Source organism: Choloepus didactylus, chromosome 15, assembly GCF_015220235.1.
Source record: "Choloepus didactylus isolate mChoDid1 chromosome 15, mChoDid1.pri, whole genome shotgun sequence".
NCBI classification, from domain to species: Eukaryota; Metazoa; Chordata; class Mammalia; order Pilosa; family Megalonychidae; genus Choloepus; species Choloepus didactylus.
Window position 1 is genome coordinate 87,794,558 of NC_051321.1, and position 19,285 is coordinate 87,813,842.

Here is a 19,285-nt window from a genome sequence, read left to right on the forward strand (position 1 = left end):
CCTTGTGGATCACACCCCCTTTATCTAGTGTATGGATGAGTGGAGGAATGGGGATAAAAACTAAAGGACAAACAGGGTGGGATGGGGGGATGATTTGGGTGTTCTTTTTTCACTTAGATTTTTTATTCTTGTTCTGGTTCTTTCTGATGTAAGGAAAATGTTCAGAGATAGACTGTGGTGATGAACATATAACTATGTTATCATACTGTGGACAGTGGATTGTGTATCATGGATATTGTATGGTGTGTGAATGTATTTCAATAAAACTGAATTTAATAAAAAATAAACATGAAATAATTTGGTAAGCAATTTATAATGCAGAAGGGGAGCAGGGAGATAGATGAATTTGGAACTCAAGAGAGAAGTCTAGCATGAAGAAAAGGACTTGGGTGTTGCTAGCAAGTCTGTGTTAAGTGAAGCCATCGGAGAAAAATAAATAACTCACAGAAAAGATGAGAGATTAAGGATTAACAAATAACAACAGTAGAATCTGAGGGAACATGAATATTTAAGTGGCTAGCTGACAAAGAAAAATTAACTATGAACAATGTAAAGGTAATGCGGGAAAGGCATTTACTGTGACTAGTAAAACAATAGAACTTCTAGACAACAACACAGGAAACCGTCTTCATAACCTTTGGACAAGCAAAGATTTTTTAAACAAGACAGAAAAACAGTAACTAGAAAGGAGAAAATTAAAATAAATTGGACCACATTAAAATTAAGAACTTCTGTTAATCAAAAGACACCATTAGACATTGCACAGTGGTGTTTACGGTGGCAGTGTTCATGATTTGCAATGGATGGAGGTGACCTAAGAGTACATCGACCGATAAACAGAATGGTGAACTATGGTGTATATAGTCAATGGAATATTGGGTATCAGCAAGAAGGAATGAAGTTGTGAGGTATGCAACCAGGTGAATGCACCTTGAGGGCAGTATGTTGAGTGAATTAAGCCAGAATCAAAGACAAACATTATAACGCCTCACTAATATGGACTAACTATAATGTGCAAACTCTGAAAATTGAATCTGGTAGTATAGGTTATCAGGGGAAGGCTGATGGTAAAGGTTCCTAGATTGTAAGCTCTTACAGCTGTCACATCTATTCATGAGTTGTAATGGTTATTTCTAAATTCTGAGATGATGAGCTGTTTGTGTATAACCTGGTCAGTCCCTGGAACTTCAGGTATCTCTGTGACACCTGAGACTCAGAGCCAGAGTTCAGTAGCTATGAATGTCAGCATTAACCCAGACAGCAAATGTTAAAGAAGCTGAAAAAGAGATCAGACTTTTATTAGAGATATGAACAAAACAGACTTAGTTAGGACTAAGGTAAACCAGACTAAAGGGAAAAGGATGACATTGACTGTGTTTTAGGACTTCAACTTCTTTGCAAGACCAGAGGAAGAAATGTTTATTTGGTGGAAAATCTGTATTTTTTATAGCATGCTATATAATGTAACTTGTATGGTCAGGTTACTCCAACACCATAATTACATGGAACCTTGAAAAGGGGGTGAGATCTGGTTGGTTTGTACAGGTTACGATGAAACCCCAATACATCCCAGAGTAATTTGGGCAAAGTATAAAAAGTATTTCAAAGCCCTCTTGAGGGACTGGGGAGAAACTGGAAATATTAAATTTCCCCACCTGGGGAATTCCTGATATTCTCACAAGCACTGGGGACAACCACTGTAGTGGGCCAAGCCCTCGATCTCGGGTGATGGTAAAGCCCTCAACCTTTACCGTCAGCCTTCCTCTGATAACCTATACCGCCAGATTCAGTTTCAGAGTTTGCACATTATAGTTAGTCCATATTAGTGAGGCGTTATAATGTTTGTCTTGGGATTGCCTTTATGAATCTTGTTACTGCAAAGGAGAAGCTAAGCCTACTTATAACTGTGCCTGCGAGTCACCCCCAGGGAACCCCTTTTGTTGCTCAGAATGTGGCCTCTCTCTCTAAGCCAACAGTGCAGGTAAACTCACTGCCCTCCCCGCTATCTAGGACATGACTCCCAGGGGTGTAAATCTCCATGGCAATGTGGAACATTACTCCCAGGGATAAGCATGGACCTGGAGTCAGGGGATTGAGAACATCTTCTTAACCAAAAGGGGGAACAGAAATGAAACAAAGTTTCAGTGGCTGAGAGATTTCAAATGGAGTTGAGAGGTCATTCTGGAGGTTATTCTTAGGCATTGTATAAAGATCCCTTTTTAGTTTTCAGTGTATTATAATATCTAGGAGGAAATACCTGAAAATGTTGAACTGCAATCCAGTATCATTGATTACTGAAGGCGAGCATATAACTACATAGCTTATACGAGATGACTTTGTGATTGTGAAAACCTTGTGGCCCACACTCCCTTTATTCGGTGAATGGACAGATGAGTAGGAAAAAAGGGGAACAAAAAGTAAATGAATAATGGGGAGAGAAAAGGATTATGAGTGTTTTGGGTGTTCTTTTTTACTATTATTTTAATTTTTATTCTTATTTCTATTTTTATTTCTTGGAGTAATGAAAATCTTCAAAAAACTGTGGTGATGACTACGATGATACTGTGAACAACTGTACACTTTGGATGACTTTATGGTATGTGAATATATCTCAATAAAATTGCATTTAAAGAAAGACACCATTAGAATTAAAAAAATAGAGCAAAAAATATTGGTAGCACATTAAACTAATAAAGGGATTATATCCATAATATATTAAAAGCTTCCAAAATGAATAAGAACAAGATAACCTAATAGAAAAATGTGCAAAGGACTCAAATAGTCCTCTCACAAAAGAAGACACCCATGTGGCCAATAAACATGATAAAAGGTGTTCAACCTAAATAGTCAACCATTGGGTGAAAGCCTACTGGGAGAGAGGATGTTCACATAGACTATATGATTACAAAAGTGGAAAAACAAATCTATTTTAAAGTGGAAATAATGGTATAAACTTATAAGAAACACATAAGTAACTGTCATAACAAAAAAGTATAACCTGAAACTAATCATGAGCACAAACAAATCACTCAAATAAAGACTTTGAGGACACTCTACTATAGTGCTTTAAATATGGTGGAATACTGCCTGGCTGTCACCACAGAATTTCTGACTTAACTGGCCTAGGGTGCAGCCTGAGTATAGGAATGTTTAAAAGATCTCCAGATGATTCTAAAATGTGGTTAAGCTCCAGAATCTATGTTCAATAAGAAACCTGACCAGGACTTCTAAAAAATGCCTATTATATGGAAAAATACAAAGGCATGATATTTGATTGGTCTTGGACCCAATAAAGTTATAAAGGAAATGTCTGTGTGCTGGTGTTCAAAACAAGCAATAAAATCTCAATTATTTTATTTTCTGTGCTTTAATAAACTTCAAGGTGATTTTGCGCACACTAAAGTTTGAGAATCATTGTGCTACAATGTTTCCCTGTGGTTCATTGCTTCTATTTTTACTTTTCCATTTTAAGTACAGGAGTCATAAATCTCATAAAATCCACAGTAAAATAAAGCATAGAATGAATTCAATGACTCACATAGGATTTCTTCATTTTCTGCTGCTCTTCGAAAAATGTAGAACTCTCCAAAAGTACAGCTGGGATAGAAACAGAGGAATGAAGTCACCAGAGATATGCAATTCCTGGATTTGTTCACCTAAAGAGCTGCAAACACTACCTGAGTAAAATAACTCTCTGAGGGAGGATGTCCTTTTCACTCTGGAGAAGGGCTAGGAAGAGACACACAAAGGAAGGTGTACCCACACGTCCATTTATGACTCTGCTACAAACATGTAGAGCTTGGATGTGTGAGTCAATGTAATCGTTTCCTGTTAAATATCTGTACTTAAAGAATTCACCCAAAGCTACTTAAAGAGGGACAGAGGTGCTTTAAAGCAAGGTCAGTTTTTAACTGTTTTTCTAAATTATATGTAGTTTCTCAACAGGCTACTTTAAAAAAAAAAAGCAAAACTTGTTTTAACTGTGATGATGTGGATTGGAAACCACCACCTACTCTTGGCTATGCCACTAAAACAAAGCCAGGGAAAGCCACTTACACTCTCAGGACGAATTTTTCCAAACTTTCAAACATGAGTAATAGAAAATACTTCTTGTACTGCTGTCCCATAAGGTCAGATGAGAGGAAATCATCAGCCTATCTTTAGTTGCCAGCTGTGGTGACAGTCATGGTGTGAGAAGAGCTCAGATCTGGAAAGAATGAGTGAATAAAAGGGGTAGGGGGTTATTTTGGGATTGGTGGAGACAAAATTTACTCAGATCTGGCTGCAAAGCCCTTTTGCCCAGACCAAGTTCTCAAAATCCCTCCAATGAAGTTGTATCCTGGCCCTCCTTCATCCCACTCAACCCAGTTCCCCCTTCTCTTCTGAAACCTGGCCCAGACCTTCCTCCATGAGGCATCCTGTGAGGCTCCTGGATGTGGTGACATTATCCACATCTCACTCCTTCTGATGATCTGCTAGGATCCGCTCCTTTCTGGAACCTTCTCCCTCTGCTCAGAAACTCAGGTGGTGGAGGAGTGGTTCTCTTCCACGGAGAGCCTGTTCCTGGAGACTCCTGCTTACTTCATAAGAGATGCTTTGCTCCAAGGTAGATGAGAAATGAGCCTAAGAGACAAAGTCGTTTTACTTGGAACCTTCATCCAGGGCAATAGTTCAACTCTCTGAGAATTCGTCATTCCATAGAATCTCAGGTTGGACCTTCAATAAACTCAAATCAAGGCTTCTGAGAACACAGAACTGATCCACAGTGCTGTCTGTTCAAAGGCTCTGAAGAGACATCTAGAAATCCCATTCACAACTGCTACACAGTAAGATTCAACCCACACGCACTTCAGATTACTTCTGCTAAGTGCTGTGGGGCATGCAATGTTGGCTTTTATAATCAAGATGACAAATTAGGAAGACCTTTTGAGAAAGACATGCCTAGAGTTGGTTTATCTGCTAGTTTTGTGACTTCAGGTATATACCTTTCCTCTCGATTTTTTTATTTGTTACAGTGGGGATAGTTATATTGACCTGAGAGGTTGTGAGCATAAAATAACTAATGAGAAGAATAAGTACTTCTATTAAAAGACAGCAGCTAATAGTTACTGCAAGGCACTGTGCTACGTTAGTTAAGCTCCTGAACACCTCCACGGGGCAGGTATTATTAAAATCCTCGGCTCACAGATGAAGGAACTGAGTCTCACGCAGGTCAACTGTCATCCCAAGGTGGCTCGGCGACAGCGCTGGGACATGAACCGGCCCCGCCCAGCTCCCAGCTCGCGCCCCCTCCTTAGCCTAGGGGCCGCGCCCTCGCGCTCTCACCCGATCCCGGCCCTTTCCCCGCCCGCGCAGGGGGTCCCTGTCGAGGCCGCCCCCGCCAGCCCTCGCACCCTCACCCCAACCGGCACGGGGGTCCCCTCAACCTTCGTCCCCAGCCCTCCAGGGCTCGCCCGCCGCACCACGCGGAGCTGAACCAATTCCGCGAATGCTGCACACACCCGGAGGCGCCAGGACCGACTTCCCGAGGAAAAGCCTCAGCTGTGACAGCGAGACTGCGCCTGCGCAATAGGAGGCGCGGACGCCCCCGGCTCCTCGACGTGCCGGGGTTTCGCGAGTGTGGACTACATTTCCCATAATCCTGCACGTCGGCGACCGGGGGTATCGGAGGCTGCACTGCTTCCTTGATCTGGTCGGCTTTCGCCACCCGTAACCTTCCCTTCTAGTGTTTGCAGCCCTGGGTTTTTTGTTTGTTTTTTCCCAGTACCCAAGAATGGTTTCTATCTGCAACAGGTGTGCCCTTTGCACGCCAGGCCACTAAAGGTAGCAAAGATGTGAATCAATTTCAGTTATGAATGTGAGAAATTTCGTTTAAATACTAGGAAATTAAATGAAATTAATAAAATACTAGGCGATGCTAACAATAAATAAAAAGAAAAAATGATACTGTTTAAAAGCAAACAGTAGAGGCGGCAGAGCGGGAGAGGGGAGCCGTGCTGCTTGGCGGCTGCTCGGGGTCGGTGGGTACAGGGAGCTGGGCCGCCCCCAGAGGGAATGCGAACAAACTTGGAACAAAGTGCGAACACCGTGCGTAAACGCTGCGGAAATTTTAACAAAGAATCAAATGTGCAAGAGGTTCGTGTCTGTGGAGATGTTCATGTTCAATTCCTTGATTTTAGGGAACTCTTTAGAATTGGTGGGAAATCTCCAGGTAAAAATTGTCTACTCATGGGTGACTCGGTAGGTTATTATTCAGTGGAGACTATGACTCTCTTTGTAGCATCAGAAGTGTCTTTTTGAGATCACATTACAGTACTGAGAAGAAACCAAAAAAGCCGACAAATGACCCAAGTACATGGCTTTTATGATGAATGACTATGAAAATATGGAAACGCCAATATTTGTAAATGTTTTACACAACTATTTGATTATCTTCCACTAACAGCTTTAGTAGATGGACAGATACTCTGCCTCCATAGTGGTTTCTCTACATCTGTAGATACAGTGGGTCATATAAGAGCCCTAGATCTTTTACAAGAAATGCCACATGAGGGCCCAATGTGTCATCTGTTCCTTTCAGATCCAGATGATGATGGTAGATGGGATATTTTTACATGTGGTGCAGGCTACACTTTGGACAAGACATTTCTGAAGCATTTAGCCAAGCCAGTGGCCTTACACTATGTTTTAGTTTGCTAAAGCTGCTGATATGCAGATACCAGAAAATGGGTTAGCTTTTACAACAGGGATTTATTAACTTACAAACTTACAGTTCTTAGGCTGTGAAAATGTCCAAATCAAAGCATCATCAAGATGCTACTGTCTTCCTGAAGGCAGGCTGTCGGTGATCCTGGGCTCCGCTGTCACATGCTAAAGCACATGGCAGAGTCTGCTGGTCTTTTCTTTCTCTCCCAGGTTTTCTTGCTTTCCACTTCTGGCTGCTGTGGCTTCCTTTCTCAGGTTCTGTGTCTCATTTTCTCTGTTTTTGTGTCTTTCTCTCTCTTTCTCTGAATTTCATCCTGTTATAGAGGATTCCAGTAAGATGATTAAGACCCACCTGGGGTATGCCTCAACTGAAATAACTTAATCAAAAGGTCCCACCCACAATAGGTTTCCACCCACAGGAATGGGTTAGCTTTAAGAAATTATCTTCTCAAAGAATGTCATATATTGCTAGCATTGGTCCACCTCCAAATCTAGGATGTTTCCATTGCCGTTGGGTTTTTTTTTATTTCGTATTCTGACTCAGTTTTAATTTTGCACCAGTGTGGCCCCAAGTTACTGTTAGTTGTATTTACTTTGTGAATAGAAATCCATTAGTGTTAATAGACTTTGAAACATTCAATGTAAGATGGACATGGGAAATATAATTAAGTCTTAACGTTAATTTAAATTAATCTGTTTTCTCAAAGAAATGTTTATCATAAAATGTGTATTTCCCCTTTGGTTATAAAATTTGGGAACGTATGTACAAGTGCAGCTGCACTGACTTTCATTTCTAGATGTCTTAATGAGATTTATTTTAGAGAAGACCAAGGTTTGTAAAGCATCAGATTCTGTCTTACATAAATGTCAGCCTCTTTAAGATGTGGTGGTTGTGTGACCTGTGTCATAGTTGTTAGATTACTGTGAGAGGTTGACCTATGATATGTGTTTAAATTTTACGTTTGGAATGAAGCTACAAAGTTATGGTAAAATGCTGTGCTTTGAGAAAATATGAAGATATTGAATACATCTGTGGCTTAACACTTGTCAGAGTTACCAGCTTGAAAATGATGGTGTTGACTACGTCTTGAATTACTTATATCTATCATCCTCTGACACCCACCACCAAGCTGTCTTTAACTAGTGTGTGTTGCTTTTTGGTATTAACAACTCTAACCATACTAGAGACCAAAATGAACACTGATTTCTGTATGTCTTTAATAAGGTGTTTTACATAGTGTTTTTAAATTATCTGGTGTAGTATTTAATTACCTCATGGTCCATTACAAGTGAAAATTAAAAAACTTGAATTGTATGTTTTTCAAAGACAAAAAGGAGGAGATGTTTGGAACGGTATTTCACTTGTGTGCAGTCATCTTTGTGGACTAAGGCTCTGTTTTTGCTTTCTGCAGACCATGGATTTTATATTCTCACTTCATGCCTAATGTCTTTTTTTCTGTCAATAATGGATATTTTGAGGTTTAAAAAATTACTTTGATTAAAAATAAAACGTATAACATTGGCATTTATGATGAGTTTTGGAGATTCTTCATGATTTATGTAATTGCTAAATTAAATGAATGGATACAAAGCTATTTGGTAATATTTACACCAATATGAGCATAAATAAAATGATTTTAACATTAAAAAGAAGAAATTATCTTATAGGATTCATTCAGCTTCAAACCATCACCCACTGGTTTTCCACAATCACCAACTTTTAAGGAAGAGATACAATTGCTGTCATGATCAAAATGTGGTTCTCATCTTCGATGCACACAATTATTGTTACTGTGGTGGGTATAAGGCTGCCATCATGGAATTAGATGACACTTTAAAATATTCCTTCCACATCCAAAAATTGGTTGTGTTTCTATACATGAGCAATGAACAATTGGAAAAAGAAATCAAGAAAAAATTCCATTTAAAATAGCAACTAAAAGAATCAAATATGTAGGAATAAATTTATTCACAAATGTAAAAAATTTTATGCAGAAAACTACAAAAAATTCCTAAAAGAAATCAAAGAAAACGTAAGTAAATGGAAGGACATTCCATATTCATGGATTGGAAGACTAAATATTTTTTTTAAATATCACACTACCCAAAGTTATTTACATATACAACACAATTTGAATCAAAATTCCAAGAATCTACTTTGCAGAAATGGAAAAGTCAATTATCAAATTTATTTGGAGGGTAACAGGTCCCAAATAGCCAAAAATATCTTGAAAAAGAACAAAGTTGGAGGACTCACACTTCCTGACTTTAAAGCATTTTATAATCTACAGTAGTCAAAATAGTGTGGCATTGGCATGAGGATACATATATTTAACAATGAAGTTGGATTTAGAGTTCAGAAATAGACCTTCAAATCTATGGCCAGTTGGTTTTTGACAAGGCTGCCAAGTGCATTCAACTGGGAAAGAATAGTCTCCTCAACAGATGCTGCTGGAGAACTGGATATCTATATGGAAAAGAGTAGAAGAGGACCCCTTTCTCATGCCATATACAAAAATTAACTCAAAATGAATCAAAGCACTTGAGACTCAGAGCTAGAGTTCTGCAGCTATGAAAGCCAGCATTACCCCATAAAGCAACTGTTTAAAAAGCTAAAGAAGAGTTCAGGCTTCAATTAGAGATATGAATTAAGCTGATCTAGTTAGGACTAAGGCAAATCAGATTCAAAGGTAAAAGACAATATTGACTGTGTTTAAAAACTTCAACTTCTGTGTTAGACCAAAGGGAGAGATGTTTGTTCAGTGCAAAGTTTATATTTTCTGTAGTACGCTATCTAATATAACTTGTGGGGTCAGTTTATTCAAACTCAGTAATTATATGGAAACTTGACTAGGGAGTGAGACCTTATTGGTTTGCACAGGTTGGTGTGATGCCCCAATATACCCCATTCTTATGCATTATATAGATATCCCTTTTTAGTTTTTAGTGTATTAGAATAGCTAGAAGCAAATACCTGAAACTTTTGAACTGTAATCCAGTAACCTTGATTCTTGAAGATGATTGAATGACTATATAGCTTTTATGGTATAACTGTATAATTGTGAAAACCTTTCAACTAACACGCCCTTTGTCTAGTGTAGGGACAGATGAGTGTATTAGTTAGGGTTCTCTAGGGAAACAGAACCAACAAGAGATATCTGTAAATATAAGATTTTATAAAAGTGTCTCACACAACTGTGGGGATGCATGAGTCCAAATTCCATAGGGCAGGCAGCAAACTGGCAACTCCAAGGAAGATGTTCGATGAACTCCTCAAGAGCACTGGCTATACCCCACCTCGATGGTTGCTAACATGACCACAGACATAGGGGACTGGTGGTTTGATGGGTTGAGCCGTCTACCACAGGATTTACCCTTGGGAAGACTGTTGCTACAAAGGAGAGGCTAGGCCTCCCTATAATTCTGCCTAAGAACCTCCTCCCGAATGCCTCTTTGTTGCTCAGATTTGGCCCTCTCTCTCTAGCTAAGCCAACTTGAAAGGTGAACTCACTGCCCTCCCCCCTACGTGGAATCAGACACCCAGGGGAGTGAATCTCCCTGGCAATGTGGAATATGACTCCCGGGGAGGAATGTAGACCTGGCATCGTGGGACGGAGAACATCTTCTTGACCAAAAGGGGGCTGTGAAAGGAAATGAAATAAGCTTCAGTGGCAGAGAGAATCCAAAAGGAGCCGAGAGATCACTCTGGTGGGCACTCTTATGCACACTTTAGACAACCCTTTTTAGGTTCTAAAGAATTGGGGTAGCTGGTGGTGGATACCTGAAACTATCAAACTACAACCCAGAACCCATGAACCTCGAAGACAGTTGTATAAAAATGTAGCTTATGAGGGGTGACAATGGGATTGGGAAAGCCATAAGGACCACACTCCACTTTGTCTAGTTTATGGATGGATGAGTAGAAAAATAGGGGAAGGAAACAAACAGACAAAGGTACTCAGTGTTCGTTTTTACTTCAATTGCTCTTTTTCACTCTAAATATTATTCTTGTTATTTTTATGTGTGTGCTAACGAGGGTGTCAGGGATTGATTTAGGTGATGAATGTACAACTATGTAATGGTACTGTGAACAATCGAATGTACAATTTGTTTTGTATGACTGCGTGGTATGTGAATATATCTCAATAAAATGAAGATTAAAAAAAAAAAACAAGAAACAAAAACCTGTGCCATGTGGTAAGTCAGCAAAAATTGTTATTCCCAGTAGCCTCAATTTTTAGAATTAGAAAAAGTATGAAACAGAGGCTATTAAAATGACCTTAGGTGTTATTCTAGTTGCTTTTTCTTCTGTAATTTTTCTCATCTGGAAATGTACTGACTTGACCCTATATCCTCCTCCTTTGTTTTAATATAAATTGTATTTAATTGTAATTAGGTAATTAAATGCAGTTTTTAAAAGGAAAACAAAAAGAGCACTGGCTAGCTGAAGAAGAAAAAATGTTCTCTCTCTTCTCCTTTAAAAGTCTTCAACAGATTGGATTAAGTTCAGCTGATTGAAATCTCTCACTGCAGAAGATATGCCCTTTGTTGATGTAACAAGTGATAGGTGCAGTCAATTGACTGATGATTTAATAAACGAGCTTTCTTGTTTATTAACCAGCCACAAATGTCCTTGCAGTAATGGTTAGGCCAGTGCTTGCTTGACCAGACACTTGGGCACCATCACCTGGCCAAGTTGACATATGAACCTAACTATCACAATGGGTAAGAAGATAAAGACAAAAATAAATAAATAATAGGGAGAGATAAGGGGTACGGGATGGTTTGGGTGTTCTTTTTATCTTTATTTTTATGCTTATTTGTATTTTTTGGAGAAATGGAAATATTCAAAAATTGATTGTGGTAAATGAATGCAGAACTATATGATGATACTGTGAACCATTGATTGTACACTTTGGAAGATTATCAGGTATGTGAACATATCTCAATAAAATTGCATTAAAAATGGATCAGGAGAGGCGGGGCAAGATGGCAGACTGGTGAGCTGTATGTTTTAGTTACTCCTCCAGGAAAGTAGGTAGAAAGCCAGGAACTGCGTGGACTGGACACCACAGAGCAATCTGACTTTGGGCATACTTCATACAACACTCATGAAAACGTGGAACTGCTGAGATCAGCGAAATCTGTAAGTTTTTGCGGCCAGGGGACCCGCGCCCCTCCCTGCCAGGCTCAGTCCCGGGGGAGGAGGGGCTGTCAGCTCTGGGAAGGAGAAGGGAGAACTGCAGTGGCAGCTCTTATTGGAAACTCATTCTTCTGATCCAAACTCCAACCATAGATAGACTGAGACCAGACACCAGAGTATCTGAGAGCAGCCAGCCCAGCAGAGAGGAGACAGGCATAGAAAAAAACAGCATGAAAAACTCCAAAATAAAAGCGGAGGATTTTTGGAGTTCTGGTGAACATAGAAAGGGGAAGGGCAGAGCTCACGCCCTGAGGCTCATATGCAAATCCCAAAGAAAAGCTGATCTCTCTGCCCTGTGGACCTTTCCTTAATGGCCCTAATCGCTTTGTCTCTTAACATTTCAATAACCCATTAGATCTCTGAGGAGGGCCCTTTTTTTTAATCCTTTTTTCTTTTTCTAAAACAATTACTCTAAGAAGCCCAATACAGAAAGCTTCAAAGACTTGCAATTTGGGCAGGTCAAGACAAGAGCAGAACTAAGAGAGCTCTGAGACAAAAGGCAATAATCCAGTGGCTGAGAAATTTCACTAAACACCACAACTTCCCAAGAAAAGGGGGGTGTCCACTCACAGCCATCATCCTGGTGGACAGGAAACACTCCTGCCCATTGCCAGCCCCATAGCCCAGAGTTGCCCCACACAACCCAGTGTGACGGAAGTGCTTCAAATAACAGGCACACTCCACAAAACTGGGTGTGGACATTAGCCTTCCCTGCAACCTCAGCTGATTGTCCCAGAGTTAGGAAGGTGGAGCAGTGTGAATTAACAAAGCCCCATTCAGCCATCATTTGAGCAGATTGGGAGCCTCCCTACACAGCCCAGCAGCCCAGAACCGCCCTGGGGGGACGGCACTCACCTGTGACATAGCACAGTCATCCCTCAACAGAGGACCAGGGGGTGCACAGCCTGGAAGAGGGACCCACTTACAAGTCTCAGGAGCCATACGCTAATACCAAGGACTTGTGGGTCAGTGGCAGAGACAAACTGGGGCAGGACTGAACTGAAGGATTAGACTATTGCAGCAGCTTTAAAACTCCAGGATCACCAGGGACATTTGATTGTTAGAGCCACCCCCACTCCCTGACTGCCCAGAAACACGCCCCATATACAGGGCGGGCAACACCAACTACACACGCACGCTTGGTACACCAATTGGACCCCACAAGACTCACTCCCCCACTCACCAAAAAGGCTAAGCAGGCGAGAACTGGCTTGTGGAGAACAGGTGGCTCGTGGACGCCACCTGCTGGTTAGTTAGAGAAAGTGTACTCCACAAAGCTGTAGATCTGATAAATTAGAGATAAGGACTTCAATTGGTCTACATATCCTAAAAGAACCCTATCAAATACAGCAAATGCCAAGAGGCCAAAAACAACAGAAAATTACAAAGCATATGAAAAAACCAGACGATATGGATAACCCAAGCCCAAGCACCCAAATCAAAAGGTCAGAAGAGACACAGCACCTGGAGCAGCTACTCAAAGAACTAAAGATGAACAATGAGACCATAGTACAGAATACAAAGGATATCAAGAAGACCTTAGAAGAGCATAAAGAAGACATTGCAAGACTAAATAAAAAAAAGATGATCTTATGGAAATTAAAGAAACTGTTGACCAAATTAAAAAGATTCTGGACACTCATAGTACAAGACTAGAGGAAGTTGAACAACGAATCAGTGACCTGGAAGATGACAGAATGGAAAATGAAAGCATAAAAGAAAGAATGGGGAAAAAAATTGAAAAAATCGAAACGGACCTCAGGGATATGATAGATAATATAAAACGTCCAAATATAAGACTCATTGGTGTTCCAGAAGGGGAAGAAAAGGGTAAAGGTCTAGGAAGAGTATTCAAAGAATTGTTGGGGAAAACTTCCCAAATCTTCTAAACAACATAAATACACAAATCATAAATGCTCAGCGAACTCCAAATAGAATAAATCCAACTAAACCCACTCCAAGACATATTCTGATCACACTGTCAAACATGGAAGAGAAGGAGCAAGTTCTGAAAGCAGCAAGAGAAAAGCAATTCACCACATACAAAGGAAACAGCATAAGACTAAGTAGTGACTACTCAGCAGCCACCATGGAGGCAAGAAGGCAGTGGCATGATATATTTAAAATTCTGAGTGAGAAAAATTTCCAACCAAGAATACTTTATCCAGCAAAGCTCTCCTTCAAATTTGAGGGAGAGCTTAAATTTTTCACAGACAAACAAATGCTGAGAGAATTTGCTAACAAGAGACCTGCCCTACTGGAGATACTAAAGGGAGCCCTACAGACAGAGAAACAAAGAAAGGACAGAGAGACCTGGAGAAAGGTTCAGTACTAAAGAGATTCGGTATGGGTACAATAAAGGATATTAATAGAGAGAGGGGAAAAATATATATGACAAACATAAACCAAAGGATAAGATGGCTGATTCAAGAAATGCCTTCATGGTTATAACGTTGAATGTAAATGGATTAAACTCCCCAATTAAAAGATATAGATTCGCAGAATGGATCAAAAAAAATGAACCATCAATATGTTGCATACAAGAGACTCATCTTAGACACAGGGACACAAAGAAACTGAAAGTGAAAGGATGGAAAAAAATATTTCATGCAAGCTACAGCCAAAAGAAAGCAGCTGTAGCAATATTAATCTCAGATAACATAGACTTTAAATGCAGGGATGTTTTGAGAGACAAAGAAGGCCAGTACATACTAATGAAAGGGGCAATTCAACAAGAAGAAATAACAATCATAAATGTCTATGCACCCAATCAAGGTGCCACAAAATACATGAGAGAAACACTGGCAAAACTAAAGGAAGCAATTGATGTTTCCACAATAATTGTGGGAGACTTCAACACATCACTATCTCCTATAGATAGATTAACCAGACAGAGGACCAATAAGGAAATTGAAAACCTAAACAATCTGATAAATGAATTAGATTTAACAGACATATACAGAACATTACATCCCAAATCACCAGGATACACATACTTTTCTAGTGCTCACGGAACTTTCTCCAGAATAGATCATATGCTGGGACATAAAACAAGCCTCAGTAAATTTAAAAAGATTGAAATTATTCAAAGCACATTCTCTGACCACAGTGGAATACAATTAGAAGTCAATAACCATCAGAGACTTAGAAAATTCACAAATACCTGGAGGTTAAACAACACACTCCTAAACAATCAGTGGGTTAAAGAAGAAATCTCAAGACAAATTGCTAAATATATAGAGACGAATGAAAATGAGAACACAACATACCAAAACCTATGGGATGCAGCAAAAGCAGTGCTGAGGGGGAAATTTATACCACTAAATGCATATATTAAAAAGGAAGAAAGAGCCAAAATCAAAGAACTAATGGATCAACTGAAGAAGCTAGAAAATGAACAGCAAACCAATCCAAAACCAAGTAGAAGAAAAGAAATAACAAGGATTAAAGCAGAAATAAATGACATAGAGAACAAAAACACAATAGAGAGGATAAATATCACCAAAAGTTGGTTCTTTGAGAAGATCAACAAGATTGACAAGCCCCTAGCTAGACTGACAAAATCAAAAAGAGAGAAGACCCATATAAACAAAATAATGAATGAAAAAGGTGACATAACTGCAGATCCTGAAGAAATTAAAAAAATTATAAGAGGATGCTATGAACAACTGTATGGCAACAAACTGGATAATGTAGAGGAAATGGACAATTTCCTGGAAACATATGAACAACCTAGACTGACCAGAGAAGAAATAGAAGACCGCAATCAACCCATCACAAGCAAAGAGATCCAATCAGTCATCAAAAATCTTCCCACAAATAAATGCCCAGGGCCAGATGGCTTCACAGGGGAATTCTACCAAACTTTCCAGAAAGAACTGACACCAGTCTTACTCAAACTTTTTCAAAACATTGAAGAAAATGGAACACTACCTAACTCATTTTATGAAGCTAACATCAATCTAATACCAAAACCAGGCAAAGATGCTGCAAAAAAGGAAAACTACCGGCCAATCTCCCTGATGAATATAGATGCAAAAATCCTCAACAAAATACTTGCAAATCGAATCCAAAGACACATTAAAAAAATCATACACCATGACCAAGTGGGCTTCATTCCAGGCATGCAAGGATGGTTCAACATAAGAAAATCAATCAACGTATTACAACACATTAAAAATTCAAAAGGGAAAAATCAAATGATCATCTCAATAGATGCTGAAAAAGCATTTGACAAAATCCAACATCCCTTTTTGATAAAAACACTTCAAAAGGTAGGAATTGAAGGAAACTTCCTCAACATGATAAAGAGCATATATGAAAAACCCACAGCCAGCATAGTACTCAATGGTGAGAGACTGAAAGCCTTCCCTCTAAGATCAGGAACAAGACAAGGATGCCCGCTGTCACCACTGTTATTCAACATTGTGCTGGAAGTGCTAGCCAGGGCAATCCGGCAAGACAAAGAAATAAAAGGCATCCAAATTGGAAAAGAAGAAGTAAAACTCTCATTGTTTGCAGATGATATGATCTTATATCTAGAAAACCCTGAGAAATCGACGATACAGCTACTAGAGCTAATAAACAAATTTAGCAAAGTAGCGGGATACAAGATTAATGCACATAAGTCAGTAATGTTTCTATATGCTAGAAATGAACAAACTGAAGAGATACTCAAGAAAAAGATACCATTTTCAATAGCAACTAAAAAAATCAAGTACCTAGGAATAAACTTAACCAAAGATGTAAAAGACCTATACAAAGAAAACTATGTAACTCTACTAAAAGAAATAGAAGGGAACCTTAAAAGATGGAAAAATATTCCATGTTCATGGTTAGGAAGGCTAAATGTCATTAAGATGTCAATTCTACCCAAACTCATCTACAGATTCAATGCAATCCCAATCAAAATTCCAACAACCTACTTTGCAGACTTGGTAAAGCTAGTTATCAAATTTATTTGGAAAGGAAAGATGCCTCAAATTGCTAAAGACACTCTAAAAAAGAAAAACGAAGTGGGAGGACTTACACTCCCTGACTTTGAAGCTTATTATAAAGCCACAGTTGTCAAAACAGCATGGTACTGGCACAAACATAGACATATAGATCAATGGAATCGAATTGAGAATTCAGAGATAGACCCTCAGATCTATGGCTGACTGATCTTTGATGAGGCCCCCAAAGTCAATGAACTGAGTCATAATGGTCTATTCAACAAATGGGGCTGGGAGAGTTGGATATCCATATCCAAAAGAATGAAAGAGGACCCCTACCTCACCCCCTACACAAAAATTAACTCAAAATGGACCAAAGATCTCAATATAAAAGAAAGTACCATAAAACTCCTAGAAGATAATGTAGGAAAACCTCTTCAAGACCTTGTATTAGGCGGCCACTTCCTAGACTTTACACCCAAAGCACAAGCAACAAAAGAAAAAATAGATAAATGGGGACTCCTCAAGCTTAGGAGTTTCTGCACCTCAAAGGAATTTCTCAAAAAAGGTGAAGAGGCAGCCAACTCAATGGGAAAAAATTTTTGGAAACCATGTATCTGACAAAAGACTGGTATCTTGCATATATAAAGAAATCCTACAACTCAATGACAATAGTACAGACAGCCCAATTATAAAATGGGGAAAAGATATGAAAAGACAGTTCTCTGAAGAGGAAATGCAAATGGCCAAGAAACACATGAAAAAATGTTCAGCTTCACTAGCTATTAGAGAGATGCAAATTAAGACCACAATGAGATACCATCTAACACCGGTTAGAATGGCTGCCATTAAACAAACAGGAAACTACAAATGCTGGAGGGGATGTGGAGAAACTGGAACTCTTATTCATTGTTGGTGGGACTGTATAATGGTTCAGCCACTCTGGAAGTCAGTCTGGCAGTTCCTTAGAAAACTAGATATAGAGTTACCATTCGATCTAGCGATTGCACTTCTCGGTATATACCCGGAAGATCGGAAAGCAGTGACACGAACAGATATCTGCACGCCAATGTTCATAGCAGCATTATTCACAATTGCCAAGAGATGGAAACAACCCAAATGTCCTTCAGCAGATGAGTGGATAAATAAAATGTGGTATATACACACGATGGAATACTACACGGCAGTAAGAAGGAACGATCTCGTGAAACATATGACAACATGGACGAACCTTGAAGACATAATGCTGAGCGAAATAAGCCAGGCACAGAAAGAGAAATATTACATGCTACCACTAATGTGAACTTTGAAAAATGTAAAACGAATGGTTTATAATGTAGAATGTAGGGGAACTAGCAATAGACAGCAATTAAGGAAGGGGGAACAGTAATCCAAGAAGAACAGATATGCTATTTAACGTTCTGGGGATGCCCAGGAATGACTATGGTCTGTTAATTTCTGATGGATATAGTAGGAGCAAGTTCACAGAAATGTTGCTATATTATGTAACTTCCTTGGGGTAAAGTAGGAACAGGTTGGAAGTAAAGCAGTTATCTTAGAAAAAAAAAAAAAAGTAAGAAACTTATCACTGACTCTGGCAGGAGTTATTAATGATGCCACCTCTGCGCTAGATGGAATAGAGATCAGACTCAACTTGGTGGCATGAGTAGCAATAGACAATGTCATTCCTCTAGATCTCTTGTTGGCTAGTCATTGTGGCATCTGTGCAATTGCTAACACTTTTTGCTGTATTTGGGTAAATGAAATAGGTAAGGCATTACCTTAAGGCAAAAGCTACTTAGCTTAGCAAAAGCTTAGCAAAAGCTACTTAGCCCTCTAAGGTTGATCCTCATGGCCTGAATCGGGATTTGTTCTTGGCTTGGATTGGGCAATTGAGATTCTTGGTTCAAAGCATCTGATGGGACTATGAATTGTTCTTGTTTTTGTCATAGTGGTCATGATGCTGGCCTATCGCATTTTACTCAGTCTTAAATGTTTCTGCACAGCTGCTTTCTTGTCAGATTGTCACCATCATGATCCAGCAACAAAATGATGAAAAGGACCTCATGATATGGTTGACCATAGACACAACCAAACTATCCCCAAACTGAACATTTGGATCTCTAGTCTTCCCTGCATTGCTCAACCTCTCACAAGCTAGAAAATGACCCAAAAGGGGGAACTCAGACAACATGCAAACAGACCATGGCCAGACCACAGATGACCAAAGAACCCTGACCCACAACCAGCCTGGAGAGCCACACCACAAACTCCGTGGCAGCAATCAGCCTAGGATGGTCAAGATTGATGTCTATCTGTTTCATTGAATTTTTGTCCTCACTTCCAACTCACAGCCAACCAGAGAAAGCCAAATATGCTCCCCAAACCAATCATGTCAGATTCCCTGCTTCTAGCCAGCCCGCCTCCAGCTTCCCCATGCCAA

General features: G+C 39.5%; 1 protein-coding gene across 1 annotated transcript in view; it reads right to left on the reverse strand.

Moving 5' to 3' along the window:
- Positions 1-5,546, reverse strand: part of ZNF488 (zinc finger protein 488) — a 223,451-nt gene extending 217,905 nt beyond the window's left edge. Inside the window, 4 exon segments of the mRNA XM_037803766.1 lie at positions 3,539-3,597; positions 4,057-4,207; positions 4,401-4,623; positions 5,427-5,546. The gene's annotated coding sequence lies outside the window, so the exon portion shown is untranslated.
- Positions 5,547-19,285: the final 13,739 nt, after the last annotated feature.